Source organism: Ambystoma mexicanum, chromosome 3q (assembly GCF_040938575.1).
Source record: "Ambystoma mexicanum isolate Mex_15411 chromosome 3q, UKY_AmexF1_1, whole genome shotgun sequence".
Taxonomy (NCBI): domain Eukaryota; kingdom Metazoa; phylum Chordata; class Amphibia; order Caudata; family Ambystomatidae; genus Ambystoma; species Ambystoma mexicanum.
The window spans coordinates 1136544776-1136555925 of record NC_090926.1 but is presented as its reverse complement, the minus strand read 5'-3'; the positions used below and the strand labels follow the sequence as shown (position 1 = coordinate 1136555925).

At 43.9% G+C, this 11150-nt stretch overlaps 1 non-coding gene across 1 annotated transcript; it reads left to right on the top strand.

Moving 5' to 3' along the window:
• The first annotated feature begins 500 nt into the window (after positions 1-500).
• On the top strand, positions 501-582 carry TRNAS-UGA (transfer RNA serine (anticodon UGA)). Its single transcript has one exon. It is a non-coding gene; the product is annotated as a tRNA-Ser (tRNA).
• The last annotated feature ends 10568 nt before the right edge of the window (positions 583-11150 follow it).

Below are 11150 nucleotides of genomic sequence, written 5' to 3'. Positions count from 1 at the left end.
TTGTCGTTCTTCATCTGTACATTTGTTTTAGCACTTGTGACGTCATTGTTATCTTCCATTAAGGCCTTTTGAGTTTATTCTGGTATAATGTTTAAACAATCTTCATTTCTTGTCATTTTCTGATATGGTTGTCTAAATGGATATCCTACTGCCCATGGTTGTCTGGGTATTGGCGCTTCAATAGGTATTGATCTTCTGATTGACACTGGACAGAGCCTTAGTGCGGCTCTCTGCTGGTTTATTTGATCGTCGTACATCACATATCTCGGTTTGAATGTTTCTGATACTTCAAAATGGGAGACTGGAGTGCAGGCCATATTTGGGACCTCATCTACACGTATATGTACATTTAAAAGAAACTTGTGAGGAGAAAGAACGGTGCATGATGAGAGAGAAGGGTGGAAAGTACAGGAAAAGATCTAGAGGCAAGGCAGTAGAGACTACGGACTCTTCTGTGTAAGCACAGCACAATCTGTCGAGTGAGAGACTCACTCTCATGAGTAGTCATGGCCGAGTGGTTAAGGCGATGGACTTGAAATCCATTGGTGTCTCCCTGCGCAGGTACGAACCCTGCCGACTATGTCTCCGTTTGGACTGAGATGCAATTTTGAAATTTGCTCGGAAATGTCCCCAAAACAAGATGTAAACATGCATGTTGAATATAGGATGGACGATAAAGCAGACATTGGGAAGACTCCCATCCAGGGCACTCTGACTGTTAGGGGTGGGACGATGATTATATTTCCACCCTGACACTAGTTGCCGCTAGAGCCATCGACGCCTGGCATAGCCTCCGTCTGTAAGAAGCCCATCCTGTGCTTTTCCTTGCCTGCATCTTTGCAGCAGATGTTGGGAGGGGTCCATGTGGATACACAGGATGGAGCAACTGCCACTCTAGCTATCTGCCAAGCCTTTTTTGTGTGTCAGCACAAGGGTTCTTGCGTCACTTCTAGGCCTTCCTTGGCAGATGAATTGAGGAGAGGCCCCCTACCCGTGACCCAGTGAAAGTACCATCTTTTGTTGCTCTGTGCAAGCCAGGGGACTGAAGGCACAGCTTTCTTCCACAACAGCAGAGAGCAGATGAAGGTTAGCCAGGAGGACCGTCAGACGGTGGTGAGCCCCCTGTCCTCTCGGCCCAGACCTCTCTATATGGGCAAAAGGGACCCATTCTACGGTCCTCTGAGACTTAGGGCCACATGCCCAGAAGGCCCACCACCCAACCTTTGCCATATGACCTAGACAAACTACTTGACCACGCATGCAGCCATTTATTCCTCTGGAGCCTGTCAAAATGGCCTGCTGAAATTGTCTCCCAGGAGGCCTTTGCAACTCGATTTGCATAGAGACAGCCCCTGCTGAGGCATGCTTCCAAACATGACACTGTTAACAGTTTCAATTTGGAGCTGGCAGAAGCCAGTGCAACCTAGTGAAGGTGAGGCTCTGCTGCCTGCCCACTTGCTATTCAAAATACATGTCCTGGCCACACATGGATAGAAACGATTTAATGAAGGCACTGCCATCCCTCACAGTAGGAGCAGCCAAGTGGATATATGTACTTGAAAAGCATACAGCAGGTATTACACTAGCGGTAGGAAGTATGAAAGGTTTGTTTGCTGCACTGTTAGGAGAAAAAGCAGAGGACATTTGGGGGGAAGCGGGATACACAGGGGTACAAATGAACTATGATAACCATGTCAGAGCACACTTTAATGATTTACAGGCAAAAGTATGGACTTCCTTTAGGGCAGGGTATCCCGACACACCAGATATAAATTTGATTATGGTGCATACTATAAAGCAAGACGAAGATCCTGCCAATATATTAAACCAAATTCAGGAGATGTGGAGGGTTGAGCTAGGGGAACCATGGGACAACAATATAGCAATATTTTACCACATGCTAAAGAACGGACAACCGGACGTACAGAATGATTTGGATAAAGTAGTGGAGATTTAGGCTAAGGGATGGGCAGAGATTCAGGCCATCACAGTACATCATTCTAGGTGAAGGCAAGAGAAGGAGAAGGAAGTGGTGGATATCAAACAGAAGGCTGAAGCTAAGTTAGTGCTGAAGAAATTAGCAAAGTTAAGTATAGAAGAAGAAGTGATTGCCAGCCCGCCTGTCTGTCAAGTGGAGACGAGGATGGCACCAGAATGGACGGAATGGTACCAAGGGTATCCAGATAACAGAGGTAATCAGGGAGGTTGTCAACAAGGAAAAGGGGGGTTTGAGGAGTTTGAGGAGGATTTTGAGGGATGGGGCTAAGGTTTGGCAGACTCGGTTTGTGTTGGTCATTTGGGAGAATAGGGTATTTTGCCCGAGAATGTAGAAGCAGACCAGCATATCCTTATGATGATTGCATCTACCCCAGCAGACCAGCACATCCGCTTACATTTCACCCGCTGTTGGGAATGGTGCCTCTGAGTGTCCTGTATGGCCCATGTCCTGTGGTAGTGCCCCAACTGGGGCAACAGTCACAGTTTTAGTTTCAGATGTCAGCACTACAACAAATACAGCCCTCAACCCCAAATGACGCACCAGCATACATATACAGCAGCAAACGCAACAGTCAGTATCCCAACTATGGGAAAAAACCCTCTGCCATATGACACAGTGACACACTATACAGGGTTGAGTGTGGTGGGAGGTAACCTTTTCCAATTCCCAGGGTCGAACACCCTTCCAGATTAGGACAGCCCACAGAGAGCCCTGACAAGCCCAGTCCTGTCAATCATTGTTGACCCAGAAGCGGAACCCCTTGTAGGTAACAAATAATGTGTTTTTTATGGTTGATACAGGTGCAACAAAATCAGTGATTACCGGCCCACTTGTAGGTCAGGTGTACACAAGGATGGCACCAGAATTGACGTAAGGGTACCAATTGTATCCAGATAACATAGGTAATCAGGGAGGTTGTCAACGAGGAAGAGGGGGGTTTTGAAGAGGTCAAGGAGGATTTGGAGGTATGTGACGAAGGTTTGGAGGGTTGGGACTGTGTTGGTCATGTGGAAGAATAGGGCTTTTTGTGTGAGAATGTAGAAGCAGACCAGCATATCCTTATGATCCTTGCATCTACCACAGCAGACCATCAGTTCTCCTTGCCTATCACCTTGTGTCAGGAATGATGCCTCTGAGTACCCCGTATGGCTCAGGTCCTGTGGTACCGGCCCAACTGGGGCAGCAGCCACAGTATTAGTATCAGACATCAGCACCACAACAAATGCAACCCTCAACCCCAAAAAATGCTCCAGCATACATATATAGCAGGAAACGCAACAGTCAGTACCACAACTCAGGGCAAAAACTAAAAGAACTCTGCCATACAGCACAGTGACACACTATGTAGGGGTAACTGTGGTGGGAGGTAACCCTTTCCTATTCCCAAGGTCGAACACCCGTCCAGATTAGGATAGCCCACAGAGAGCCCTGACATGCCCAATCCTGTCAATCACAGCTGACCCAGAAGAGGAACTCCTGGTAGGTAACGCATAATTTGTTTTTATGGTTGATACAGTTGCAACAAAAGCATGCATTAAGGAAGGGTGCTTCCCTTTATCAGGAAAAGAAATCAACACAGAGTGGTTCTCAACGACAATAAAATAAGTTCCCTTTTACAGAAGACTTACCCATCAAGGTAGGTACCTAAGAGGTGCCACCCCCGCTATTATTTTTGCAGTCACACCAGTGAACTTGATAGGCACATACCTACTCAGCAAGCTAAATATGTCAATTTCATTTACAGAAGAAGGGGTAGTGATTCCACACTTTAACAGAAAAACAATCTACTTCTCTACTAGTGTCAGGTCCCTGGGTTGCAGAAGGCGTAAGGTTAGGAGTCAATAGTGTTTGCAGCAGTTAGGGAATGTCTATTGGTTGAAAGTTCATTTCCTGAACCTAATCATCATGTCAGCCAGCTACAATTGTTCCAGCTCAAGATGGAGTACGTCCTGTCCAGCAGTAATTAGTCTAGGATTATTATGATGCAGTTTGGAACCTCAGGAGAGGTTCTAAACGGCCTTTCATTTTATCAGGTCCCTGCGCCGAAATCGAGCAGGAGCAGATGAATTGCCCACCAAAACCCCCAATCCAGTACACCCAACAGTTAATTGAAACAACTATTAGTTGACCAGGCAGGGGGGAAGGGGAATGGAGAAAATAATAAACGGACAGGATTCTTCTGGTTCCCTTCAACTTCCTGACGACTCTGAACACTGGAACTCCTGTAAATAACACAGTATTGATTTTCATTAATCACAACACTGTTGCTTTTGGATATATACATATATATATCAATAGTTTTTTCAATTAACTGTTGGGTGTACTGGATTGGGGGATTTGGTGGGCAATTCGTCTGCTCCTGCAGGATTTCGGGGCTAGGACCTGATATTATTTTTTGCAGTCTCACCAGTGAACTTGATAGGCACGGACCTACTCAGCAAGCTAAATATCGCAATTTCATTTACAGGAGAAGGAATAGTGATTCCACACTTTAACAGAAAAACAACCTAAATCTCTACTGGTGCTTGTGAAGTATTGAATAATTACCGTTTATTATCAAGAATTCCAATTGAAATCATATATATATTTTTTTCCTACCAATTATTTTCTCTAATAACCATTCTACCATGCTGTAGACAGGTATAGTCATCAGAGCTGCAGTACACAGTTGTCTCAGGAGGATAGCTCATGGGCAACGTGCTCGCGTTGGAAGTAAGACGACGCAGAGCAAGACAGGTTCAGTCCATGCTTAGAAACCTCTGGGTATTAAGTGCGTTATAAATAACCAATTATATATAATTAAATATACATCCACACATCTACTACCAAAACACTTAACTAACGTGCCATGGTGTCAATTTGCCTTTAAAAACCTGCAATTTTCAACTTATGTAGAGTATAATTCTCCTACTCTATACTCTACCAGGAGAATTTTATATTCCTCTCCAATGTTAGGTAAGGTGTTTTGGTAGTAGATGTTTACAAACACTTGAGCACTTTATTCTCACAATGCACCTTGATGATGGCAAATGTGGCACTTTATATGTGATTTTAACTATGGTAAAAATTGTTTTACTATGTATTGTTGTATTTATGTAGTAATGTATGGATTTAACGCAAATGTAATGACTATCCCTGGCTACAGCATGATTGCTAGAGAAAATAGTGGAAGAAAATACGAACATAATTTCAATTGCAATTGTTGGAAATAAAGGGTAATTATTCAATACTGCACAAGCACCAGTAGAGAAGTAGTTTGTTTTGCTGTTACAGTGTGTGATGATTTGCAAATGGTAGACTCCGCACTGCTCAAAAAAATAACCTTGGTGCCTCTCATAATGTTTAGTAGTGTGTACCATGCCAGGAATTTGTTGTGCTGGGTTGTGGCGGTAGCACCAGCATTGTATAACGATGGAGCTACTAAAGGAATACCCCTATACCCAGATGTGGTCTTGTATGGAGTAACAGTGTTGTTGGGTTGGATGCCTGGCATCAAGAACAAACCATGGAGAAGGCCCTCTCAATTTTTGTTTAGGCCAGCACTTCCCCAAAATCATGCTCTGGGTACCATTATCGCTCTAGATATGGAAGCAGTGATGATTGTGAATGACAAGGTAGTGTCAATAGCGACTGATGTGGTGGGATACAAGTGGCATACAATTTTGTGTATTTACCGAGCCTAGCCACTAAGGGGGGTCTCTGATGGACAGTTGTTTGAAGATGTCGACAATGATGGAGAGTTGATTTTTGAGATATGCATTCCGTGTCAAATTATGATTCAGCATAGAAAGATACCATATCCTATACTTGTTGCCAAATAAATGCCCACATATCTACAGCTAGATAAGTAAAGGGTACCCAGCACTTATGGACTGATAATCCCCATGATGGAGGGCTCTTCTAACTGTCCACATCCAGTTAAAGCAGGCAGGGTGCAATTTTACCCAGAGTTCGACAGTATCCATTATCTAGAGAAGCAGACAAGTGAATACATCAGACAATTGTGGCACTATGGAAGCAGGTCAACAAAGTATCCTCAGAGTCCCTGTGTAACACAGCAATATATCCTGTCAGAAAAGTGAAAGGGTCAAGTTGGAGGATGATACAGGACCTCCTCCCATTGAATTATATTATAGAACCTGAATTTCCAGTAGTGCTAAATCCCGGCATCCTTTGTAACATACCCAATGAGGCCTCCTATTTCACTACGATTGAATTGAAAAATGCATTCTTCTCCATTCCAGTGTGCCCTGATTCTCAATAGCTCACTGAGCAAAGATTCCAACCCACAAGACTTCCTGAGTGGTATTGTGAGTCCCCAAGCAATTTCAACAGAGTACTCCACCTGACATTGGTAACATACATTTACAGAGAATTGCCATTCAGTATGTAGATGACCTCCTAGTCTGTAGCACAACTGAAGACCAGTGTAGAGTAGATTCAGTGACACTGCCTTTGTTACAGAGAAAGTATCCAAAGGGGACAAGGATAAAATGTAATACTATCAGATGGAAGTGTTGTATGTGGGACAGCTTATATAATCGGCAGGAAAATGAATGACTCCAGAGAGCGCAGCTGCAGTACAAAACACACCACAGCCAGCCATAGTGAAAGAAATGCAGCAGTTTTTGGGGTTGTGTAACTATTGTAGAGCATGGATATTAAACTATTCTGGCTACACCAATCCTCTGCAAGGCCTCAAGGAATCACAGAGAAACAAAGGAACATGTACATGGGCAGGAGATATGATTTACATATTTTCAGGAACTCAAGAATACCGTAAGCATTGAACAAGTGTTAGCAACTCCCGATTATGAGAAACAATTCGATTTGGTTTCACATTCCAATGGACAGGGCATGACAGCAGTGTTGACCCAGCAAGTTTTTATGGGACACAAGCCATTGACATATTACAGTGGAATATTCGATTCAGTGATGCTGGGTCAATTTCCTTGTGAACATGCACTGGCCGTTGTTGCCTTTGCAATTGAAAAGTCCTACACAATCACCATGGGCTGCTCCGTAGCGTTATATGTAGAGCGTGCAGTATTTGCAATCCATGTCCACTGTGACTACATGAGAGGCTTCTGCATATGAAGTTATCTTGTCAAGCTGTCCATCCACTTTGGGAGATGTTGTACAGTAAACCGTGCCACATTTAATGCAATACCTGTTCAGCCAGGAGAAGAAGTGCATGATTGTGTTACCTGTGAGGGTCCTGAGGATGATTTAATACAGGCAAGGAAGGATGTACTTGAAGAAGGAGAGGTCCTTTTAGTTGATGGTTCATCAAAATTACTGGTCATCTGTGGTGGAAAGGAGATAAAGGGAGAGCCTTGTCTGTAACGTACCGTGATTTGGATTAGGAGGAGTAGAGGTGATACCAATAAATTAAGTACAAGGTCAAAGGTGCAGTTTGTGTGTGACATGGCATCGGGTATAATAAGAAGACCAATTGTCTTATCAAAGCAGAGTTGGCCTCACCAGTCTTGCTTTGAACATGCCTGGGTTGAGGGTGTGTACTTGACGGTCAAGATTTATTAGTGTATCAATGCACTTGTTAGCTAATCATGTACTAGTATTCAATATTGACGATGTAGTGGGCCACGTACATAGTGGAATGGGCTTAGATAAGGTGTGGCCAATTGGTCCAGGAACTATAGGGTAGAATTAGCATGTCATATATGTGGTAGCCAATGAGGGCTTTGGGATGACTTTGTAACCCATGTATGACAGTGCACATTGACCTGCTATGTTACCTATAACTTCTTGGGGTGTGATGAGCTCCGTATCCGTTGAGATCTACTAGACCGTCTGGGACCTTTGCAAAGCAATGTAGTGGTTTGTTGATTGACGCATGAATACGTCAACTAAAGATTCTGCCCCTCCTCAGCCCAATACTGCACAAGTGAGAAAAGCTACTCTCTAAAACAACCATATCGCCCTTATCCCAGGAAGGTAGAGAAGAATATGGACAAGATCTTAGCTGAAGATAGTAAGGGTAACTTAACTAACCTTGTGACAATACATGTGCATGTATCAAACACGAAGCAAATGTTCACTCTGTAAAAGCAAAACAAAATATTGCGGCTAAGTACTCAAAAAGGAAATACACCAAACACAGGCTTATAAAGATTCTTAGATCTTTATTCAAATAACTGTACAGTTTACAAAGAAACAAAGTATCAGATAGCTATCTGGCCCTCAGTACATCACAGCAAATACCAGCCCTTTCGGTGTGAGAAGTGAGAGTTACTGGATGTCTAAACATTTGCATCTTTTATACAGTTTACAATTGTAATGTCCAACCCCTCTGCAGGTTAATAATTCTTGGTCTAGGGTTCGTGCCGAGTTCACCTCTAGTTATCTAACAATATGCATGTGGATTATTTCCAGTTTGTACAACAAGTCACAATGGCAACAGTGTATCTTCGAACTTAACATTAAGCCTTAGTACACATCCTATACAATGTAGTTCAACAAGTGTTCACGTTTAGTATTTAAACAACATTTGTATTTGATGTATGTCCACGGATCAGACTTGTTGGCGTAGGTAATCCTCGATCTACAGGTCAAACGTAGGGCAAAGTCTCATTACACGGTCCTAACATTTGGCCTACAGGCAGTTTGGACATTAACTTTGCGCGAATGTCAGGACGGCTAGGTTACAAGCGGGAAACACTGTCCACCATTTTAGAGCACAGAGTGATTTTGAAACGCAAATCAAAATGGCAGATGTACCTAAAATGGCTGCTAGGTCGATCTAAGGTCGGAACCTTGCAACGCGGATTTCTTCGCAGAGCGACTGGGCTTAGGCCAATATATACAATAAAAGAGGTACAATATGATATCCCATTTATAAAACCCTCCTTTTGGCCTAAGCTAAGCGCTAAACTACTTCTAGTCACTTTATGAGTAACTCCACATCTCAATGTCCATGCATCCTGAATCACTATCGGAGATATCAATTGCCACGAGGTCAGAAACTAAGATTTCCTTCAGCACGAATTTGTTAGATATTTTCTCTGGGGCGTATACCTTGTGCCCTAATGCACCCATCGCTTGTGCACAACATCCTCCTACCATTGAACAGATACCAGGAAGACATTGTATACAACAGCAGAGAAACAGCAAAATACCTAAAATAATCAGCAAGACCGAAAGTAGCTTCCATCCCCAAGTCCCAGAACCAAGCGCTAAGATCCCAATTTCCCTCGGGAACATGCACTTCTGAACTAAGGACGTGCAGATTTTGAATTGCTCTGAAAATCGTTGGGGAGGAATCTGGCACGAAAACGCAGCAAGCGGACCCCACTAATTTACATACCCCACCACGTTCAGCTAGAATGACATCTAATGCCATCCGGTTCTGAAGTGCCACTAACCTTATTGCTTTCTGTTCTAACGTCATATTATAGAGTATTTCAGTGGTCCGGTTGATGGTCCTCTCCAGTACTCTCGCTAGTCTCCTGACATCTTCTGAGTTCAGTATTTGTCCCCAAAATGGCACAACGGATATAGCTACATCGCCCAGAATGTGTGCTGAAGTATCCCCATTCTCGTCCCGCCGTGGACGAGCCTTTGAAACTTCTATAGTGCTAGCAATGAATACCCCGGGTAACAGAATCCCTAAATAACAAGTTCCCTGCCAATCCCTGGGTAACCATGGAAATGCTACATTACCGCAAACAAAGTAGACAGGTTCGCTTACATACAAAGGTCTGTCCTCACTAGTCAAATTTGCAACGTTGGCGCAACCCTTAAAATCACCCATTGACTGAGTACCATTCCTCTGTATGCAGAAAGAAATTGAATAATCGGGGCTGTGGTTAACAGCATAAGAAGGAGGTGTGGCATCCCTATTGCCTATAAGAGCCATCTTGAAAGAGATCAAGGATTGAAAAGGATGGGACAGTCTGTCAGAAGGCCTAATAGAAGCAACATTTGGCTTGCTCCTATTCGCAAAGAGTGAGCATCCCAGGGGTGTTAGAACACGTTTCTCAAAATCATTTAATTTAGTTCCATCAAAATTCCCTGAGATGCCATTGTTCCATCGGCCAAAGAATAGTGCTCTAAGAGAAGCATAACAAGCAGTTGTCAAAGGTAAAGGATGAATATACCAACCTAGCCCCTTATCCCCGGGTTGCGGTAAATGCAAACAAACCCAACAGTTGGACCTATTAAAAATGGCATGTGTAGCATTCATAATGAGTAGCAGAGTGTTGTTCTGGTAACTCGGTCTGTGCTGAGAGTCTCTAGGAGATAGAGTGTGCAGATACGCGAATGGAGTAGAAACCGTGGGTACATTTTCAGTGGGTAACACATTTTCAAGCGGATGTACTTTTTACCAGATACCAAAATCCTAAAGCAAATACTATTTTAAAACCAGTTAACATTATCACTAAACAACAATATGTTTTTGGGGCCCACACATTCGATCGTTCTTTTTCGTGGCTGGTCACACTGTCTCTTATCTGTTCCGTACGAGTGGGAGCAGTTGCAGGCATTGTATTCTTCAAACGATTTGCACCAAAGTTTATTTGCTGGCGACCTCCAGGCCGAGCGTCTTCTTAGTACTTTCACAAACCCTAGCCAACAGAATCCCCTTCTATACAAATGATCGGGCCAAAAAGGCAAGCCCTTTGATGATTTTTCTCAATGGCACAGCCGAACCGTGCAGTAGGTCTATTTCCGCAGATGCAGTTCGTACCTTGTGACTCTTGGTACTGAGTGATCTGTGAACAACGTGTCGTCACTTCCCGTTGGAAGCGACGAATCCAAAGCAGGATCTGATGCAAGATCCGGAACAAATTCAAAAGACTGAACTGTTGGAGAGTATGGAAGTGAAATGGCTGTTTCCCCAGGCCCCACGTGCTCAGGGAGAGCCTCTGACGCACTCTCGATGCTGTTTACTGCTTGGTGATCGTTGGTTGCAGTACTGGTAAGGGGTTCTGTATCTTCTGTAGCGTGTGGCATGGGGCACGGAATTCTCTTGATGTGGGACACGTGGATCCAGTTCTTCTTGCCTGCTACCCGCACCGCCGTCTGTGTGACCAGGAGGACCTGGTGGGGGCCCCTCCAATGAGGTACGAGACAGGAAGATCACTCAAATGCTTTTGTGAGGACCCAGTCTGCTGGCCGTATGCTGTGA